This window comes from Peromyscus californicus, unplaced genomic scaffold, assembly GCF_007827085.1.
Source record: "Peromyscus californicus insignis strain IS unplaced genomic scaffold, ASM782708v3 Scaffold_17__1_contigs__length_78620276, whole genome shotgun sequence".
NCBI classification, from domain to species: Eukaryota; Metazoa; Chordata; class Mammalia; order Rodentia; family Cricetidae; genus Peromyscus; species Peromyscus californicus.
Window position 1 is genome coordinate 43,854,272 of NW_026294469.1, and position 6,448 is coordinate 43,860,719.

The 6,448-nt window shown below is 45.6% G+C and overlaps 1 pseudogene; it reads right to left on the reverse strand.

Moving 5' to 3' along the window:
* Positions 1-2,589: 2,589 nt before the first annotated feature.
* LOC128113094 (40S ribosomal protein S23-like) lies at positions 2,590-5,341 on the reverse strand (annotated as a pseudogene).
* Between the last annotated feature and the right edge of the window lie 1,107 nt (positions 5,342-6,448).

Consider the following 6,448-nt stretch of genomic DNA (forward strand, 5'->3'; position numbering starts at 1 on the left):
TGTGCATGTGCATGGCTGTACGTGTGTGTTCACTTGTGTACATATGCATGCATGTGTGTGCATGTGTGTGTGCCTATGCGTGATTGTGTGGGCCTGTGCGTCCATGTGTATGTGCGTGTGTGTATGTGTGTGCATGTGTATGTGTGTGCATGTGCGTACATGTGCATGTGTGTATGTGTGTGCATGTGTGTGTGTGTGCATGTGTGTGTATGTGTCTGCATGTGTACCTTCCTCTACTATATCCATGAAAGTTTCTTACTTCCAAAGTTCTTTCTTTCTGTTGCTTTTTAAACCCTTTAATGACTAGGTTTGTGGCAATGTCTTTTCTCTTTCTACTCCTCTCCCAACTACTTTTTAAAAACATGAATTAAAGAAAACATTAAAAAACACAAAAATAGAAAAAAAAAAACAAAGCCTGATTTTTTTCACTTTATCATGTTATATTCTGTTTTTCCATTGACATCCCCTTCTAAGGCTTGCTTTGAGACAAGTCTTGGACTATACGTAACTTGGACATAAAGGTATCATAATTTCTTCTTAACTCTAATGGCTTACAAAATTATAGCCACAGTGCCGTTGTCACACCTACAACGATTAACAGCGATTGCGTACTATCATCCAGCAGTCATAGAGTGCTTAACACTTGATAGTCTCATAAAATCTTTGATGTAGCTAGTGTGTCCTCATCAGGATCCTCATAAAACCAGAACACGGGCAGGCTGAAGTACATGCCTGGCATCTTTGGAACTCGGAATGCCTCCTTTCTCTCATTATCTTCCTCGTGAAGTTTGTTTGTTGAAGGCCGTAGAGTATTTATTTCTTGGGTTTCCTCAAGCTGCGTTTTTTTTTTTATTGCATTCCCTGACATCGTCCTGGGAATTGAAGGAAAGATCTCGAGAGACTGGAGTGGACTCAAGTTCATCACTCCTCCATGATTCAGTGTCTGACTGTGCTGACAACTGCTTGTTCCTCCTGTCTGGTGTCGGGGTGGTTTCTCCAACAGTAACCTATCCTCAGATCTTACTTATCAATTCCAAAAGTGTTTTAGGATGGTAGCCCATGTTCCTGGGATGCTCCCTCAGAAGAAAAGCTAGGCTGGTCAAGGTAGGGCTCCAGGTGGTGTGTTCAATGACAATATTGAAAGACTCTTTTCTATATAGTTTTCGAGGGGGGCAGGGAAGGGAGGGAGAGAATAATCAGGGTTTCCTAAATTTACTCTACCATGAACTACCCTGTTTAGGATGACATTTATTAATGTTCCCTATGAGCATACCAGGAGTGGGAATGCTGGAGAATTGGGGCTCATCTGTGTACCCTCCTTTGATGGTGTTTAAAATCTAAGAAACGCACACTTCATGTTAACTGTACACTCCGGAAGTTTCCTTGGTGTTCCAGCCCTTATCTGAGACTGAGCCACTCTTCCGAGCCAGCCTCTGCCTCTCCCCTGAAAGATGCACTGTCACCAAAACAGCAGTGAAGTCACTTTGCTGCTCTGCAGTTGTCTGCTAATACCTCCTCTCCCCTTCATCTGCAGAACAGAATGCCAACTTCTGAAGCACCGGGCTTCCAGAGTAGAGATGACGTCTTCGCTTGGTTATCATTATTCCTCAGTAGGCAATACTAACAAGGGCAGGAAACCCAAATTGGTCCTTAGAAATATAAAGAGATGCTTTCCTAGCAGAATAAAGAAATGTCGACTCTTGATAAATTTCCAGAAACCCAACGAGCTTATATTTGACAGCATTTTAAATCCCCTCAGCTCTTACATTCCTTTAGCTTGCTCTACTACTGTTAACTCCATCCCTTGAGTTAATATTTATTGAATATGCTGTGGGCTCTGTGTTTCAGTGACAGACATGCCGCACTTTTGATGAAGGGAAGGGGGCCTATGGGGAGACATCCGTCACACAGGCAGATCACAGTGGCCCCGTGGTTTACATACAGTGGTGCTCGATGTAAGATACTGTCGGAGCATGTGGGCAGTTTCGTTCTCATTAAATGTTGCTCATAAGTCATTTGAGGTTCTCAGGACTCGAGGCAACCCCTCCTATCTTTCTTCCCTCTGTGCTGCCTAGAATGGTGCTTGGGACAGTGAGCACCGACTCATCAGTGTGCGTGCTGAGTGTTGGGGGAATCGAGCCCCGTGCCTCCCACAGGCTCATCAGGTGCTCTGCCTGGAGCTCGTCTTGGAGTCTGAAGTCTTTCCGTACCCGTGTTCCAGAACACATGCACTCTTGCCTCGTGGTCTGGTGAACGTCCAGCTAGGTCTCTCGTCTTGCATTCTTCCTTCTGATGTCAAAAAGGCAGGGGATGGAATCCAGGTGAATTTTATTGCAGTTTCACGGTGTCAAGTCTGGGAAGAACAAAATACCGTCGTGACCACTTGCCAGAATTTCCCTTGTGGTAACCAAACCAGACACGGCCACACAAGGGCTCCTGCACATCTGGAATGGATTCCTTTTGTGGTGCGGAGGTGTGTAAGTCTTTTGCAAGCAAGGGAAGTTCCAGATTTGGGAAAGGAATCAAAACCGTTTAATCTCATCAGGAAAAATTACTCACAGCTAAGAGGGCCTTTGCTCCAGCTGTGGGTCACATAGGAAGTTCACAAATGGTCGGGGAAGCCACTGGTTGGCTTCTCTGATTGCTGCTGTCAAATTGGGGGTTGTGTTCTTCTTCAGTCCCGGACAGAGTCACAGTCTAAAGTTAGATCACAGCAAAACCCAGCCCCGGTCAAAGAGCCTGAGTGACTTTTTTTTCCCCGTATGGGAAACAACCTGTTATGCCAAACCCTACAAGCTGAGCAGTGGTTCTAACTCTAGGTCAAAGGGACCTTTGACCTTAAATGGCTAGCAAGTAGAAGCAGCATAAAACAAAGCTCCCTCTTTTGACAAAAACTAAGGAATTCTGAATTTTTCCTCAGGATTTGCTTCACAATACAAGTTACTCTATAATTTCTGAGAGAAACAAAATTTCAAGGATCCTTTGTCTCATCCTTTAAAGTCTCCTGATTTTGGCTGTAGTTACATTTCCTTCCTTCCTTCCTTCCTTCCTTCCTTCCTTCCTTCCTTCCTCCCTCCCTCCCTCCCTCCCTCCCTCCTTCCCTCCCTCCCTCCTTCCCTCCCTCTCTCCCTCCTTCCCTTCCTTCCTTTCTTTCTGTTTATTTGAGACAGAGTTTCTCTATGTAGCCCTGGCTGTACTAGAACTCACTCTGTAGACCAGGCTGGCCTCAAACTCAGAGATCCACCTGCCTCTGCCTCCCGGGTCCTGGGATTAAAGGTGTGCGCCACCACAGCCATCTGACTGATCTTTCATTATGGCACTACTAGTCATTTATTTTGGCCAAATATAGCATGTTGCTTGCTAATATCCCACTGTAACTGGATTTCATAATAAGCTTGTAAGCTAAGCAATGCTAGTATTCAATGTAAGAGAAAAAGTAGAGACCTCAAGTCCACGTGAGTCCTGAAGATGTCACCACCAGGGCCAAGAACTCATCAATTCTGTCTCAGATTTCATTGTCTCTTCTCAGCATGCTTCATCATGTTTACTGGGTAAGCCCATTCAGACATGTGATGCTCACAGTTGGTATGTGAGGGACATTCGAGTGTACCTACCTAGAGGTAATGGACTAATCAGTCAGAAGAACTGACCCAAATAGACACAGCCCTCTGCTGTATGAGCGGCAGGTGAAGATGTGGGCATCCAGCCCAGAATGTGTCTCCTCCTAGGCAGATGGACAGGAATCTCTCTGGAGGCTAGCCAGGGGGGCCAGAAGGTTTCCCACAGGGGCCGGAGACTGCCAGGAGAAAGCCATAATGATTCTGTTTCAGGCTTAAAGTGCATTATAGCCACAGCAGGGGTGTGTAGTCCTGTACCTGATGCTGACACATAACCACACATATGAGCTTCTGATTCGGATAGATGGTGTCTTGCTGTGAAGGGTGACTGCCCCCCCCCCCCCCCCGCCCATGCCCTCCACCGCCCCCAGCTTCCTGGTTTTAGCTTTTAGTCAAACCTCACTATAAACTAGAGAGTGGAGCCCTTGGGATAGCAGATACCCGCAGATCTTTGCTGATGACAGTGGCTGGATAATTAATTTGGGCATAAGCCATGCTTCACTTGTTCTGCCGGGGCATGTTCAGATTTTTCTCCTGACTGTGGTACAGAGACTGTTAATTTCCTCACCAATGTGCTCCCTCATTCAGAGAACCTGGATTTGAGAGAGGAGGGCCAGAGGACAATTAAAAGACCATTTTCTGTACTCTTGCCCTATGCCAGGAGTGGCTTCATCAGGTACATGACGGTCAAAGAAAAAGAAAGGTTGGTGTTTATGGTGATATTTTATTTGTACTGAAATGTGATTTTATTTGTATGTTAATAAATAAAGTTGCCTGGGGGGTCAGAGCTAATAGCAAGCCATAGCAGAAGCTGAGTGGTGGTGGTGCATGTCTTTAATCCCAGCACTTGGGAGGCAGAGCTAGGCAGATCTCTGTGTGTTCAAGGATACAGCCAGCATGGAGACACACGCCTTTAATCTCAATACCAACAGTAGAAGACCTGGAGGTCTGCATAGATGGGCAGTGATGAGGAGGTCATGTGGTTGGGTTTACAACCAATGAGAAGGCAGAATAGAAAGGCAATAAAAAGGACAAACACCCAGGATGTAGGTCTCTTGGCTGAAGAGGACAGCAGCGGCAGTGAAGGGTAAGGTTTTTAGCTCTTAGCTATCCTCTGACCTCTTGGGCTTTTATCTCTGCATTGGCTCTGTGTTTCTTATTTAACAAGATGGTTACACCTACAGGTGTTAACACAGAGTGACGTTTGGGGATTTGTTGTTGTTGTTTTTGAAGTGACTGTAGTGGTATTTGTTCCGCCCATGACCTTGGGCTATAAGGCCCAAAGGAGGCAGTGCTTCCTGCCATTGTATGGGATGATCTTGGTCTTTCCTTCTTGTCTTGTACAGGGTCAGAGACACACTGGCACTTTTAACAACCTTAAAGCAGACTTCAGGAGTATTACCTACAGTGTGACCTTCTCGACCAACCAAATCCAGCAACCAGAACTTCATTGCTTTCCTTAGTGAAGTTCAATCTACCATCATTGGGCATGGACACTGTGATCTTCTTGCCATTCTTGGTGATCTGAACCCAAACACCCTTCCTGATAGAAGAATTTGGCTGCTTGGCTTCAGCCCCTACTTTTCCCAGTACAATTTCCTTTTCCTGAGAAGGACCTCCAGAGAGATTGGAGTGGGTTCCTTGTATTGTTTGTCATGCCACTTCTGGTCCCATCCATGACTGCAGAGCTTCCTGGCAGGATGGAGACCAAGACACTAGTCCATCTTGTCAATGCCACAGGCCAGGGTGAAAAAAAGTAAAAAGACTAATAGTTTTTTTTTTTTTGGTTTTTTGAGACAGGGTTTCTCTGTGTAGCTTTGCGCCTTTCCTGGGACTCTCTTGGTAGTCCAGGCTGGCCTCGAACTCACAGAGATCCGCCTGACTCTGCCTCCCGAGTGCTGGGATTAAAGGCATGCGCCACCACTGCCCGGCCGACTAATAGTTTTTTAACCTACTCAACTCATTATTGTGATCAATTTCTAACTCACTCCAAAGTAGGTCCAGTGGTGTGGTACTTACTCCCTTGTGCCAATGACCCAAGCTCAACCACCATCAGTCCATGCATAGTGTTGTCCTTACACAATGACCCAACCTCAACCACTCTCAGCAGGAGGTGTGGTAGGTTTGGGAGCACCTGCGTCTCTACCAGCACAAGAGCAATGGCTGTGCAATGGTCGCAGAGTGTCTGCGATGTTACCAGGTGACAGGGAAGGTTGCATTATGATTTACCCAATGGGAGCAGATGGTTGGCCAACTTCTTGTGACATGACCCATGACTATACCTTTTCTCTAAATTGAAATAAACTCAGTTCAGAGGCTTCCATTTTCCTACCTTAGTGGGAAAATATCTTCTCAATCCAAGATTTCATTCTAACAAACTGATTTCTGTTAACACCCATGAAAAAAGTAAGATGAGTGTCCACTGTAGATAAATTTGCAAGCTCTTCATTTTGGCATTTGAAAGGCCAAGTAGTCATAGGAGCTAACAGCTCCACTCTCAGGGCAATGAGAAGGGAAGGACTGGGAATTCCAGGATTTCAAAGTAGGGGAAACAGAGACAGCTTTGAAGGGCTTCCAGTTAAGGTCGGGGCTGCCTCTCCTCTTCAGAGTTTGACCAATCAGTTATAGTGTCATGAAGATTCAATTTTGATTATAAAAGAGTACCTGGCTTGGAAACTTCTGGACCTCTTTCTGCTCTTGACCAGGTAAAAAGATCTTTATTGATATTGCCAGACATTCCCCACCTACATTTTGCCTGTGCTTGGGAGGGTGGCAGGTCATCTACAAGGTATGGAGGAAGCCATTGTGTTTATTTGTGTGGATTTACTTGT